Genomic DNA, 15,301 nt, shown 5'->3' with positions numbered 1-15,301 from the left:
ATCTAGAAGTCATAGAACTATGGAAGTCAAGTCAGTAACTAAATTTTGAGAATGGGAAAATAATGGTTTACAAAGTAACTGGTGGGGGTGCTGGAGAGGCATCTCAGTGGTTATGAGCACTTTTCCAGAGGACCCAGGTTCAATTCCCAGCACACACACAGACACACATACACATACACACACACATACACACACACACACACACACACACACACACACACACACACACACACACGACAACTCACACCCATCTGTAACTTTAGTTCTAGGGAATCCAAAATGCTGTCTCTGACCTCTGTAGGCATCAGATACACAAGCGGTGTACAGACATACATGCAGGCAAAACACCCATACAAATAAAAATTTTTAAAAATGAAAAAAGTAGCAACAAACTATCAGAATGTTAGCAATAACCTATACAGCCCTGAGTCACTGTAGCAGGATGCATTCTGAGAAATCCAACATGAGGCAATTTCACCAGGAAGAGGACAGTGAAGTGTGTACTTACGCAACTCTAGGTGGTGTCTCGTAGCCTAATGTGAGCAAGAGACATGGAAAGCATGAGCTGTGTGGCGCTGGTGTGCTGTACAATAAACATTTAGTTAATTTTTTGCAATACCAGGAGTGAAAGAGGGCTTTGTGCTGGGTGGTGGCAGTAAACACCTTTAATCCCAGCACTCGGGAGGCAGAGGCAGGCGGATCTCTGTGAGTTCGAGGCCAGCCTGGTCTACAGAGCGAGTTCCAGGACAGCCTCCAAAGCCACAGAGAAACCCTGTCTCGAAAAGACCAAAAAAAAAAAAAAGCCAATAACACAGTCATGTCATCACCAGTAACGGCTGTACACTGTCCATTGCTTCATATAGTACACAAACACTGCTATCATGTGACTTTTGCTAGAGAGACGTGAACAAATGTCTTTCCACCCCTTATAGCACTGACAGCGGAACAAAGAAGCAATTCCACCCAAATCTAGCTTGGAGAGCTAAGAGCTCACAGAGGTTATTGCAGAAGTGTGGGGGAGGAGATGCTCAGTTGGAGCAAGGGTTACTCAAAGGCCATGCATCACCAAAAGCCTACCCCAGCATGAGTGACAACTCATAAAGCTAAATCCAGCAGGCATGGTGGATCTCTGTGAGTTCGAGGCCAGCCTGGTTTACAGAATAAGTTCCAGGACAGCCAGGGCTACATAGAGAAACCTTGTCTCAAAAAACAAAACAAAAACAAAAACAAAAACAAAACAAAAGGCTGAGTCCTTGAAGCTCCCAGGCAGTTCCACTGAAGAATCCCTCCTAGCAACTGCTTATTGTTTAGTACCTGGACTCTGTGTGTGTTTTGTAAGTCTTGCAACTAATAACTACGTAACACTTGACCCCTTCCACCAGCTCTTACATTCTTTTTGTACCCTCTTCTGCAATGTGATTTTCTTCCACTTATGACTGAGCAATGGGCACTATGCCACAATAATAGCTTTTTATTCACAGTAGGGTGGTTATTTGAGTCTGCAGTAACCACCACCCACTGCACAAAAGAAGGTTCTCTCCTGACTGAGACCTGTGGATATGAATATAAATGTTCAGGAAGCAGTTTGACATGTCCTTATCAGCAGTGACCTCCCCAACTCAGGTCTCAGGCCCAGTTTACAGTCCCAACTGCAAATTATTTCCTTTGGAGTTGACTGTGTGTGTGCATGTGTGGAATAATGGATATGTTTGTGTGTGCACATGCACATGCACATATGCAAGCTTATGGAGGCAGAGGTCCATGTCAAGTGTTTTTCTTCAATTTGTCTCCACATTATTATAATTATTATTTGAGCCAGGGTCTTATTATGTGGCCCTAGTTGTCATGGAACTCACTGTGTAGACCAGCTTGACCTCAGACTCATATAAAGATTCTCCTGACTGCCTCCTGAGTGCTAGGATTAAAGGTGTGTGCCACTATGCCTGATATGTATACACACACACATACTCATATATATGTTTAGGCAGTCTGTCACTAAAGCTGGAGTCGGAGTCCATCAGTTTGGCTAGGCTGGATGGCCAATGAGCCTCAGGGATCTTTTGCATCATTGCTCCTTAGTACTTGAACTCGGATCTTCATGCTTGTGTGGCAAGCATTTTACCAACTGAGTCCTGTGTGGTATATGTTAAACTAACTTGATGGTTCACGGACCTTGGGAGGCTCCCTGGCCCACAGTGCATAGGGAGGTGGTCCACCTATGGCACTGGGATTTTTACCCAAGGACACTCTGCCTTCTGGGAGTGCCTGCTTCTGTGTATGCAGGATGCCTTCTTTGAACTTTTTTTTTTGAAGGAGAGTGTGAATTGAATGCACTTCTTACTATCACAAGCTATACATCTAAAATTCTTGAATTTGGAGAAATTGCTGGGGTCAGCACATATGAAGTATAATGGATGAGCCTTGCCCTAGAAAACCACCTGCCTGATCATGGTATCTCCCCTGCCAGGTAAGTATTCCTTTAAATACTTCAAGCACTATTTTCTATCGTCCCTCTAGGTGCTTTAGCTAATATGTAGAGTACTCCAGGGTTAACATTATATAATGGAAAAAAGTTAATGGAGAGAAGTCTCTAAAGGCTCACTACCAAGTGCCAATCGGTCTTGGGATTCAGCAAGGTCCAATACAGCATGAAAATATCTCTCTGTTGGAATTATTTGTCAAAGAGAAATGCTGGCTGCAGAGGAATTCTGCCTTGTTTAGCTCTCCTAATCCACAGCCATTCTCCACGGGCCACCCCACTTTCATCATCCCAGGGAGCTGATGCAGGGCTACCGCACGTGTCCCCATCCCTGACTGGCTTTGTAGAGCTGGCTGCTGCTTGTCCTAGCTCAGAGTCAAGATTATGCTCTTGTCTGCCATGCATGCCCCTGGCACTGGGTCCCAAAACCTGGCAGCTGCTGGGATGAGACATAGTCTTTGTCTTTGTCTCTTTATCAGCTGCCTCTGGCTACTGCAAGGGCCCACGCTAAGCAGTCTTCAGTCCCAATAGTCCCTTCCTTCTCTTAGTTTTGTTTTTTTAGACAGGGTTTCTCTAGTAGCCCTGATTGTACTGGAACTCACTCTGTGAACCAGGCTAGCCTCGAACTCAAAGATCCTCCTGACTCTGCCTCCTGAGTGAAGGGGTGCACTTCCATTGACCGGCTCAACTTTCTTGTGGGGAAAAATGAACACAGTATACACAGGGTAGAATCATTACCTAACCCTATATCAATCTTGCTCCCTTTTGTCTGTTCCACTGTCATTCACTCTTTCTTTTGTCTCTTTAATGAACTGTTCCTCAGACTTCAAAGCCTTCCAGAAGCTCACAGGTACTGGATTTAGCTGTCCATTTTTTTTTCTTTAAAAATTCTGGTTCCATGAAGCTCTTGATATATTTTTTTTTCAAGTGACCCAGAAAGGTCCCACTGTCGTCTTTTCCCCATTTCATCCCCCTCTGGATGCTTTAGAACCTTCTAAACCCATTCAGCCTGTTGGAACCTCTCCTACCTTCCAAAGATCACAGCCCACTCTGAGGGCTCATCTTTAGCTTCCCGAATCTTTTAAACTTCTCTCATTGGTCCAGTAGGGAATATCTCAATTCTGGGCAAATAGGGCTGGCAAGATGGCCCAGCAGGTAAAAGCACTTGCCACCAAGGCTGATGTCCTGAGTTTTATTCCTAGAACCCAGATGATGGAAGGAGAGAACTGAGTTCCTCACATTGTCCTCTGATGTCCATGCATGCATATGCACATACATGTAATAAAGGAATGTTTAAAAAAATTAGGACTGGATAGATAGCTCAGTGGTTAGGAGCACTGACTACTTTTCCAGAGACCCTAGGTTCAATTCCCAGCACCCACATGGTAGCTTACAACAGTAATTCCAGTTCCTGGAGATCTGACACCCATGGCAAAAAAACCAATGCATATAAAATAAAAATAAATAAAAAATTTTAAACCCACAAAACAATTTTAAAGCAATTATGGGGGAATAGCTATGTGACAATAGAGTCTCACAAAAATGTATTGTGCAGTGATGTGACATTATAACATGTGTGCGATTGCCAGGTGGCAGGAGTTTTTCAGCTCAGTCACCTTAGCATATCACTGTCATGTGTGCAGTCCTTTTGAGGAATCACTAGACAGCATGTGACTACTGTGAAGGTTAAACAGTTGTTTGTTTTACAAAAATTCATTGTGGGGGCTGGAGACATGGCTCAGAGGTTAGGAGCACTGGCTGCTCTTCCAGGGGTCCTGAGTTCAATTCCCAGCAACCACATGGTGGCTCATAACCATCTGTAATGAGATCTGGTGCCCTTTTCTGGCCTGCAGGCATACATGCAGACAGAACACTGTTTATATAATAAATAAATAAATAGGAAAAAAATTCATTGTGTTTGTGCATCTGTGATTTTTGGAAATTTTTGTGTATATTTTCAAGTGTACATTCTCATGTGTCCCAAACTGGCCTCAGCTTAACTGTATAGTAAAAGATGACCTTGAATTACTGATCTTCTTGCCATCCCCTCCCAAGAACTGGGATTACAGTCATGAGTCACCATGAGGTATCAAAACCAAGCTCTTATAAATGCTAGGAAACCATTGTATTTAATGAGCCATATCCTCAGCTCCCCAAAAAGCTTACTTAAAAAGAAAACCTAGGGCTGAAGAGATGGCTCAGGGGTTAAGAGCCCTGGCTGCTTTTCCAGAGAACCTGGGTTCAACTCTCAGCACCCATATGGCAGCTCACAATTGTCTGTGACTCCAGTTCCAGGGGATTCAATACCCTCACACAGACTAATGTGCACATAAAATAAAAAGAAAGAAGGAAAGAAAAAGAAAACCTAGAACCAGGTAGTGGCAGCACATGTCTTTAATTCTAGCACTAGGGAAGCAGACGCAGGTGGATCTCTGTGAGTTTGAGGCTAGCCTGGGCTACAAAGTGAGTTAATGAGTTCTAGGACATCCAGGTGTCTAATAATCTAACATAATTTAGGCTTTCTTTTTTCTTTTTTTTTTTTGAGGCAAGTTTTATATGTGTAGCCTTAGCTGTCCTGGAATTCATTCTGCAGACCACACTGGCCTCAAACTCAGAGATCCACCTGTCTCTACTTCCTGAGTGCTGGGTTTAAAGGCATGCACCACCACTGCCCAGCACAAATTCAGGCTTTCTCTTTTTTTAAGATTTATTTATTTATTATGTATACAGTGTTCATGCCAGAAAAGAGGGCACCAGATATCACTACAGATGGTTGTGAGCCACCATGTGGTTTCTGGGAATTGAACTCAGGACCCCTCTCTGGAAGAGCAGTCAATGTTCTTAACCTCTGAGCCATCTCTCCAGCCCCCAAATTTAGGCTTTCTTAATGAATGAGTTGTGGTGATATACTCTTTATGATTTATTAAAGCTTGCCTGAGGATTCAGAAAGCAAAGCCAGCCTCAAGATATAGAGATCAGGCAGTGGTGATACACACCTTTAATCCCCTGACTCAGGATTAAGAGGTAGATGCATCTCTGTTAGTTCAAGGTCATGCTGACTACATGAAATTGTTCCAGTCCTAAAAGAAACAGCTCACACAAAGGTGATCTCAGCACCTGGAATCTCACACCTTTAATCCCAGCATTAGGGAGGTATGTAAGACAGGAGCAGGGCATTCAGTCTGAGAGTTAGTCTCTGGCCACATTGAGGAGAGCATAGCAGTCTGAGTGAATCTGAGGAGCAGTGAAATTGGGAACAGTTTGAGGATCGCCCCTTTGATCTGAGCTGTGGTAGGGGTAAGAGCTAGTGGCTGACTGCGTTGCTTTTCTGATCTTCAACTTGAAGCTTGAACTCCAACATCTGTCTCTGGGTCTTTTATTTATTGTGCTACAACAAATGAATGATTGCATGTCTGTGTATGGACATGTGCACAATATGTACGTGGAGGTCAGGATAATTTGTAGGAGTCAGTTCTCTCATTCCACAATGTGAGTTCCAGGGATCCCTCTGCCTCTTGAGTGCTAGGATCAAAGGCATGAACCACCACACCCACTGTATTTCAAGACTTAAAACTTATCACTATGGGGCTGGGTGTGTGGCTCAGAGGTAGAGTGCTTTCCTGATATATACAAGGTCCTGAGTTCCATCTCCATCCCATCACCTTCATCACCACCACCACCACACCACTGTCCTCCTCCTCCTCCTCCTCCTCATCATCATCATCATCACTGTCATCACAACCACCACCATCACCTTACTATCACCACCACCACCTCCACCATCACCACTACCACCCCTACCATCACTGTCATCCTCCTCCTCCTCCTCCTCCTCCTCTCCTCATCATCATCCATCATCACCATCATCATCACCGTCACCACCACCTCCACCATCACCACCACTACCACCACCAGCGCCATTTAGCACAGTCTTGGCATAGGTTACTCCCTGGTCTTTATTGCTTGTGTTTATTGCGTATTCTGAGCATACCTCAGTGTCCTTTTCAGATAAACTAAAAGTCTGATGTTTTCCCCAGGAACTGCACTTTATTACTTCCCCCACGACAGCAAGTGAGGGAACTGAAACGCCTGACGCAGTGGCGTGGCTCATGATAGACTCAGAACCTGGGCGCTGTGATGTCACAAAGGCTTTGATCACACACTGCAGAGGGACAAGTTGTGGGTCGCCACAGTAATGCTAATGTGCTTGACTGTAGGATCATTTAATTCCTGTAACGCTTGCTACAGGAATTTCGTAGAAGTATGGAACTTCTGTAGATGGAAGTTGCCAGTTCACAATGCCCTGGTCACGTGCTTGCATTTCATCATGCCACTCGAGAATCACCCTGCTTCAGAAGTTTCTTTTGACCCTTTTCTCAGAAAACATTTCTGAGCCAGCAGCAAATAACTCGTATTTCCAGCTGTGAGGAGATTCAGCTGGCGTGACTTGGGGACTGTGATAGATGGGGGATGAGACAAGGCCAGCAGAAATGCATTATTTAAGCTCTCGGAGAGAACTGGGGCACAACTATTACTGGAATTCTGCTTGGAGTGAGGCATTCACCACATGGTGTTTTGGGAACTGTGAGAAATGAGGTCATTTCTCCAGCCTCCTCCTGCCATTGCTGCCTGTGTCAATTTGACAACAGTTTGCACATCTTGCACACTGGCTGTGGTCTGCAAGGCAGGAAGGTCCCCAGGGACTTTCACTGGGTACTCTACATGTTCTGCTGTACAATCTGCCTCCTAGCCAGATCCATACAGAGCACTGGCCTGTACCGAAGGGCAGCTGTGGATACTGTGCAAATACAAAACAAATAGGAGATTCAAGTCCACCCGCAGAGTTCACCAGGAAAGCATATAATTAGCAGGGTGAGGGACAAGCCCGGAATACCCACTCACCTACTCCAAAGGATGGCACTTCCATTCACAGCCTCAGTTAGAGAACACAGGGCAGTGCCTCCCACTTAGCGTAAAAGCTGCTGTTTCCCACCACACACAGAGCTGCTATTTTTTCATTTGATTTTTATTTTATGGGCACAGGTATTTTGTCTGCACGGACGTCTGTGTACCGCATGTGTGCAGTACTCACAGAAGCCCAGAGAGGGTATTGGATCTCCTGGTTGGAGTTCCAAGCAGTTGTGAGCACCTGACATGGGTACTGGGAACAAAATTCAGGTCCTCTGAAGAAGTGGTTATGCTCTTAACCACTGAGCCATCTTTCCTGCCCCTGTCCAATGTATCTTTAAATACTTCCACATGTTCTGGCTGTAGGGTATGTACTGTAAAGCTAGTTTATAGAGCAAAATGACGAAACCAGCACAAATGAAGGCTGTATAATAACAGTTCTGGTACAAGAAAATATTTTCACAGATGCTACGATGTGAAACAGTAGCTTTTATTTGCTAGAATAGATATACCCAGCTTAAAGGCAAGGATGAGGGCCTGAGGAGATGGCTCAGTGGTAGAGCTCTTGCTATAAAAGCTTTAGGACTTGAGTTAAGAGCCGGGTTCCCATAACCCCAGTGTCAGGGATTCTACAGACCCACTGGCCTGCCAGCCTAGCAGAAACATAGACCTTAGGCTCATTAAGAGACCTTGTTCTGCCGGGCGGTGGTGGCGCACGCCTTTAATCCCAGCACTCGGGAGGCAGAGGCAGGCGGATCTCTGTGAGTTCGAGGCCAGGCTGGACCGATAGCCTCCAAAACAATACAGAGAAACCCTGTCTCGAAAAACAAACAACAAAACAAAACAAAAAAAAAGAGCTTGTTCTAAAGGAATAAGGTACAAGCAGGTGTGGTGGCACACCATTTTCATCCAAGTACTCAAAAGGCAGAAGTGGGAAGATGTCTGTGAGTTCTAGGTCAGACATGCTTACATAGTGAAACTCTGTCTCTAAGTGAAATAAACAAAAGGAGCGAGGCAAACGGTGATAGAAGACACTCAGGGTCTTCCTCTGGCTTCCGTGTCACTCACACAGACACAGACACACATACTCACACACACACACACATAGACACAGACACACATACTCACACACACACACATAGACCCAGACACACATACTCACACACACACATAGACACAGACACACATACTCACACACACACATAGACACAGACACACATACTCACACACAGACACAGACAGACAGACAGACAGACACACACACACACCAAAATAAAAGAATACATACAGAGATGAAACTGTTCTTAGTTTATTTACTCATTACTTTTTATAGAAATGCTCTTCCTATGTAATTCGGGCTAGCTCAGGGCTTGTAATCCTCCTGCCTCCACCTCTCAGGTATGCTCGGCTCTCCCCAGCCACATCCATTTCCCACCCACCCCTTCCTTTCCTTAGGTAAACTGTGTAACTGTAACTGTCCACTGCCAAAAGTCGGTACTGCAGGGAAAATGACAAGTTATTTTCTGTTGACTCTCATACACATAGATCCATACATGAAAAGAAGCTAGATGAGGAGTATTTGCTGTTCTCATATGTGGTCATTACCTCGGCTACCTGAGACAGTTAACACAAAGACACACTTACTTCCAAAACCATCCCGCAGCTATAATTCAGCTCACACAGAAATTGTTTTCATTCATCAGAGAAAGTGTGCAATGTGGGCATGGTGGTGCACACCTGTCATCACAACACACAGGAGTCTGAGGCAGGAGATCCCAAGCTCAAGGCCTGGGCTGCATAGTACGAGTCTTGCTCCAAACAATAGCAACAACTTTGTTAGATTTTTCTGCTGTAAGGTCTCTGTAATGATATGACAATCTCAGTAACTGGTGACAGACTCTCATTATGTAAAGAAATAATTCATCATATTTACAAACCAGCAAGTTCTTGGCTGTCCGGAAGGCCAGATGATAAAGGCAGGCTGCCAGGCTGCCTCGTGGTTTCTGCGAAGCACCCAACCTCCTCTCTGCACCAGTAAAAGGAGAAGAGCGCTCTGAAGTTAAGTGAATACATTTGAACTGCTGGGGCTGGAGGGATTGCTCAGTGGTTAAGAGCAAGTACAGCTCTTGAAGAGGATCCAGCTCCCAGCACCATACTGGGTAGCTCACAATTGCCTCTAACTCCAGCTCCCAGGGATACAACGCCCTCTTCTGACCTCTGAAGGCATTTGCACTCTGTGTATATTATACCCCAAACATAATTAATTAAAAATATTGTGTGTGTGAGAGAGAGAATGTGTGTGTTCATGCGTGTGCGTGTGTGCTTGATGTCTGAGTACCAACTGAACTGCCGCCCTACCGAAGGATATATGCTTTTTAAACCCATTTTTGCTTCTGATTCTCCTTGCTGTCCGTGTCTCTAACTGCCCCAGATTAAAGTCCCTGGCTCTCTGCCCTGAAAGCCATAATGAACGCTGACTGGTTTCTGAGCTAATGTAATGAAATCATCAGCACCTCATCCACTTTCTTAAAATAGGTTCTTTTCTCTCCTCCTTCCCAGCACTGTTTCTTAGCTAATTTAACCTGCTCATCCTCGCCCTATCCATTTACTTAAAATAGACCACGGTTTTCTACCCCCTCGTTTGTCATCCTTTCCAGCTCTAAATGGAACTCAATTGACTGTAAAACGTAATTGCCTCTTTCTCTTCTCTGTTCCCACCTGACATTCTAATGCAGTCTGGATCACCAGTGACCTTCAGAAAGCCCCATCTCTGGCTACCCTTAAGTATACCTGGGGCATGTGTTTAATCCTGTGCCTTGACTTCCTCTCCTGAGACAGACGTGCTTCCCGGGACGTCTGGCAACCTTGAAGCTGATTTTCTGTGGATCTGACAATGCGCTTGCTTTATGACGATCAATAATATAAATCAGATTGATCATGTGATTTCAGGGCTGGGAAGATGGCTCAGTTGGTAAAGTGCTTGCCGCACAAGCTCGAGGATCTGAATTTCAATTCCCAGCACCCAATAAAATGCTAAGGGTCTGTAGTCCCAGTGCTGGGGAGAAGGGAACAGACATGGCTAGATCCCAGGGGCTCAATGGCCAGTCTAGCCAAAATGGTAAACTTGCCTGGAATACATGAAGCTTTGTATTAGGCTCCAGCATCATAAACTGGGCATGGTGGCACAAGCCTATAATCGAAGCCACAGGAGACAGGGGGAGGGTGCATCAGAAGTTCCTGGTCATTTTCAGCTACATAGTGAATTTGAGACCAACCTGGGATACATGAGATCCTGAAAATTCCAGCTGGGCTCTGCTTGTTCGTTCTCTCTCTCTCTCTCTCTCTCTCTCTCTCTCTCTCTCTCTCTCTCTCTCTCTCTCTCTCTCTCTCTCTCTCTCTGTGTTTCTCTCTCTGTCTCTCACTTTTTTTCTCTCCCCTTGTCTGTCTGTGTCTCTTTGTTATTTGGAGACACAGTCTCACTCTGTTGTTCAAGTTGGCCTGGAACTGGTAATTTAGTTTAGTTTGGCCTAGAATATGTGACAACCCTCCTACTTCAGCCTCCCAAGTGTTGGAATTACAAGTATGAGCCACCATGCTTAGCCTAAAAAGACAGTTTTCTTAATAAAACAAAGTTCTTCCCAAATGGCTGCTACTGAAGATGAAGTCTTCCCAGGGATGTCCTGGGTCCCACCCCCCCACCGTACTTTCAAGAAAGTATGCCGTGCCATTCATTTCTGCTACCTGGTCCACACTATCGTGTGTTTCACTCTCTGCTAAGCTAGCTCCATCAGCCAACAATGATGCTATTATTATTACTGTTCTTGCTGTTCCTGAGATAAAGCCTCGTGAAGCCCAGGCTGACTTTGATCATGTATGGATGAGAACCAGTTTGAGCTTCTGCTCCTCTTTTCTCTATTTCCTGAGTGAGGAATGGCAGGTGCACTTCACCCGGTTTGGTTCATGCGGTGCTGAGGATGAAGCCCAGGGCTCCATGCATGCCAGGAAAGCACTATGCCATCCCCAGCCAAAGGTTATTGTCTTTTTTACCATATCTCGTTCTTTTGTTTTATTGTTTGAGCCAGGGTCTCATGTAGCATAGGTACTCCCCATGTAGCTGAGAGTCCCTTTGGGTTCCTGAGCCTCCTGAAGCACTGTGATCCTCTTAAGTGCTGGGACTGTAGGGTGTGCCGTTGGGTTTAGCTCATCCTTAACTAATACACAAAGCGCTGGTTCTTCCCTCTGCTTGTTGCCCAGTTTCTTTACAGCTAAACTTCCTAATAGCCATCTATAAAACGTCTCCATTTTCCTCTTTCTGCTCCCCCCTAACCTGGTACCAACAGAGTTTTACCTGCACCATTCCACCAAAGTGTCCCTGTCAGAGTGATTTCCCTGTCCATCATGTCAGTGGTCAATTCCTAGTCCTTATCTTCCCAGTCAATGGCATTTCATTGCCATTGGTCATATCCTCCCTCACCATGTCCATTCTGCCCTTCCCTTATAAAGCACCTGCTTAGTTTTCTTTCTGCCCCCCTGGCTGCTGGTGTTCTGTATGTGTGTGCGTATGCACGCTTACATGTGTGGATGTGGATGTGTACACACACAAGCACCACAGCCATTTCCTTCTCAGAATATCAATGCAATTTTTAAGGGCCCTGCAGTGGAGGAAACATCCAGAGTGGAATGAGGCCTGCCTCGACAGCTGGGTCATACTCAGGGACTGAGCCGCAGTTAAGGCATCTAGGACAAGCACTCGAGCTCTGCCCCTGATAGGAATGTAGCTCAGGGAAGGCTGCATAAAGGACACGTGGACTCCGCAGCTCCTGGGTGAAACCCAACATGATCTCAACGGCAGAAAACTGCCGGGCAAATCAATTTAGTAATGAGATTTCTGGAAGAGTTTGAGGTGCAGCATAATGTCTTGGGACCAGCCTCTCCAAACTCCACAGCCTCTGAGGCTGTCCGAATGGCCATCATGGACCTGTGAAAAGAGGCACTGCCACCTCACACTGTAGTGACACCCTGTCCCCAAACCACGATTCCCCCCATAGGAGGATGGGGAAGAGAAAACTGTATGCCACCCATTTTAGAAAAGAAAGGGGCCAGAGGGTGGGGACAGTGAAGAAGACGGACTGGGTGCAGAGAGGATAAGGTGACCTCAGCAGAAGCGCTGGCCAAGGCTGACAGCTGGGCAAAAAAGTGGACCCAGCAGAAGCAGTCAGTGTTGGGGGAGGGGAACCACTGTACCACCTCAGCCCTCACGGAAGGGCCATACAGGACAGCACAAAGTGAATTTGAGACCAACACGGGATACATGAGATCCTGAAAACCCCAACTTGGCTCTGCTTGTTTCTCTCTCTCTCTCTCTCTCTCTCTCTCTCTCTCTCTCTCACTCTTCTCTCCCCGTGTCTGTCTGGGGGAGATTGGGAGTCCAGGTGGAGCAGCCATGCTTCCAGGTGGCATAATCAATGACCTTGTGTGAAGTGTCCCTCCTCAAAGGCAGCTCAGAATTTCTGCAATGCCAAGTGGAATCTCAGAAGTGGCCCTGAGCTGAGAGGACCCCAGAGCAAAGTAGAGGAATGTGACATACAGTGACTGCATCTGATGTGTGACACTATGTGACAGCTTCCATAAGCATGACAGAGACTCTGGAGGAAAGATTCTGCAGAAAGACTTAGGGCCGAGAGCTCTCCAGCCTAAAGAAGGTTAGGCCTTAAGGCCAGCACTCAGGAGGTTAAGGCAGAAAAGTTGTAAGTTCTAGGCCAGTCTGGGCTATAGAGAAGGACCCTGTCCCCAGAACAAGGGTTTCGATACAGCTCAGAGGCACGGTGCTTGCCTAGCATATGCAAGGCTTCGGCTATCAGCCAACAACAACACCCTTACACACACACACACACACACACACACACACACACACACACACACACACCACACACACACACACACACACACACACACACACACACACACACACACACACACACACACACACACACACACACCACACACGCGCACACGCACACCACACACACACACACACACACACACACACACCACAAGCCTCAATGTTAAGGTGAATTTACTCCCAAGCCAGGGTATCTTAGGGACATTTATAATTATACGTTGCTTCTGACTGTCCTTTAAGAAAGTCCCACTTCATACAGCGGCTAGGCTCAGATTTCTGACAAACACACCCAGGGGCTAATTCTGTGGGTAACTGAATTATAAGACAGTGTGAATTTACAACTTCAGAGAGTCCCTTTTATTCTAATAAAGCACTGATTGGGAAAAGTAGGACTTTGAAAATTGGTATGGGGTGTCCATTGGCAGAAAAAGCCATCTTGCCATTCTTGCCTGAGAAGGGTTAGAAATGAAGGACGGCAGATTTGTAGGAAAATGCGGAGATAATGGCTTTTTTTTAAATTTATTTTTCAGTTTAAATTTAGATAAGAAACAAGGTTGCTTCACAAGTCAGTTCCAGGTCCCTCTCCCTTTCCCTCTCCTACTCCCGTGTCCCCCCAACCCCCCCCATTATCCCCTCATTTCCCCAGGGAGGGTGAGGCCCTCCATGGGGGTGTCCATAGTCTGTCATTTCATACAGGGCAGGGCCTAGACTTTCCCCCAAGAGTTCAGGGTGAGAGTGCACCTCACATTGTTGGATGGGAGTCCAAAGTCCATGTGTATACTCGGGATGGGTACTGATCTGCTGCCCAAGGCTCAATAGATTCCCTAGGCCTCCTCACTGACACCCACATTCAGGGGGTCTTGATCAGTCCCATGCTGGATTCCCAGGCATCAGCCTGGGATTCAAGAGTTAACCTTTGTCAGGTCAGCTGTTTCTGGGGGTTAAACCAGCCCAGTCTTAATCCCTTTGGTCATCAGTCCTCCCTCTCTGTTACTGGCTTTGCGGAGATAATGGCTTTTAAGATGAGCCTTATGAGAAAGTGACAGTATGGAGGCCATAGAGAGCCACGAGGGGGCCTGGAAGGGAGACACAGACCCTGTAGCTCCCTGCAATTCCAAAGAAGAGCTGCATTAGGAGTCTTGAAGGGAAAGAACCTTCAGCTCCTGAGAACAAAGGGTGTTTCTTATTCTGACCAATTCTGGGGGCTGGAGGGGTCACAAGGACTCACAAGGCAGGAAAGCACTAGATAAAAAGTAAAATTGCAATTCAAGGTTGTCTCGGCCTGGGTATGGGAGGTGTTGGCCTTGGCTTGGGAGCCCAAGCAGGAGGGAGGCCACAAGGACACACAGACTTGTTTATCTGTGCAGAGACAGCAGCAAAGTGGAAAGGCTTGGTTTCTAAGAGAGGGGCTGCTGTGTCCTTCTGAGATGAAGGAAACATTGCATCCTGGAGAGAAGCCCATTAGGATTCGGTTCTAAAGCAATGGTTCTTACGACTCCTTTGGGGACCAAACCACCTTTTTGCAGGGATTGCATATCAGATACCCTTCATATTAAGATTCAAACAGTAGCAAAGTTATAGTCATGAGGTAGCAACGAAAATAAATCTGTGTTGAGGGTTACTACAACATAAGGAATTGTATTAAAAGAGTTGCAGCATTAGGAAGGTTGAGAACCACTGTTCTGAAGGGAGGCTCTTTTTTTTTTTTTCCAAGACAGGGTTTCTCTGTGGCTTTGGAGGCTGTCCTGGAACTAGCTTTTGTAGACCAGGCTGGTCTCAAGAACTCACAGAGATCTGCCTGCCTCTGCCTCCCGAGTGCTGGGATTAAAGGCATGTGCCACCACCGCCCGGCTTGAAGGGAGGCTCTTAAGACCAGGAAGTAGCCAGGTGAGGTGGCACTGCCTTTAATTACAGAATTGGAGAGACAGAGGCAGGCAGATCTCTGAGTTTGAGGCCAGCCTGGTCTTCAGAGTGAGTTCCAGAACAGCCAGGGTTACACAGGGAAACCCTGT

The 15,301-nt window shown here is 46.1% G+C and overlaps 1 non-coding gene across 1 annotated transcript; it reads right to left on the bottom strand.

Annotated features, from left to right (window-relative positions):
- Nucleotides 1–2,312: 2,312 nt before the first annotated feature.
- Nucleotides 2,313–2,475, bottom strand: LOC121141690. Its single transcript, XR_005878652.1, has one exon. It is a non-coding gene; the product is annotated as a U1 spliceosomal RNA (small nuclear RNA).
- Between the last annotated feature and the right edge of the window lie 12,826 nt (nt 2,476–15,301).

The sequence above is a fragment of the Mesocricetus auratus genome, unplaced genomic scaffold, assembly GCF_017639785.1.
Source record: "Mesocricetus auratus isolate SY011 unplaced genomic scaffold, BCM_Maur_2.0 Super-Scaffold_100007, whole genome shotgun sequence".
Lineage (NCBI taxonomy): Eukaryota > Metazoa > Chordata > Mammalia > Rodentia > Cricetidae > Mesocricetus > Mesocricetus auratus.
Note: the sequence above shows the minus strand (reverse complement) of the source record. Positions and strands in the feature narration are given on the sequence as shown.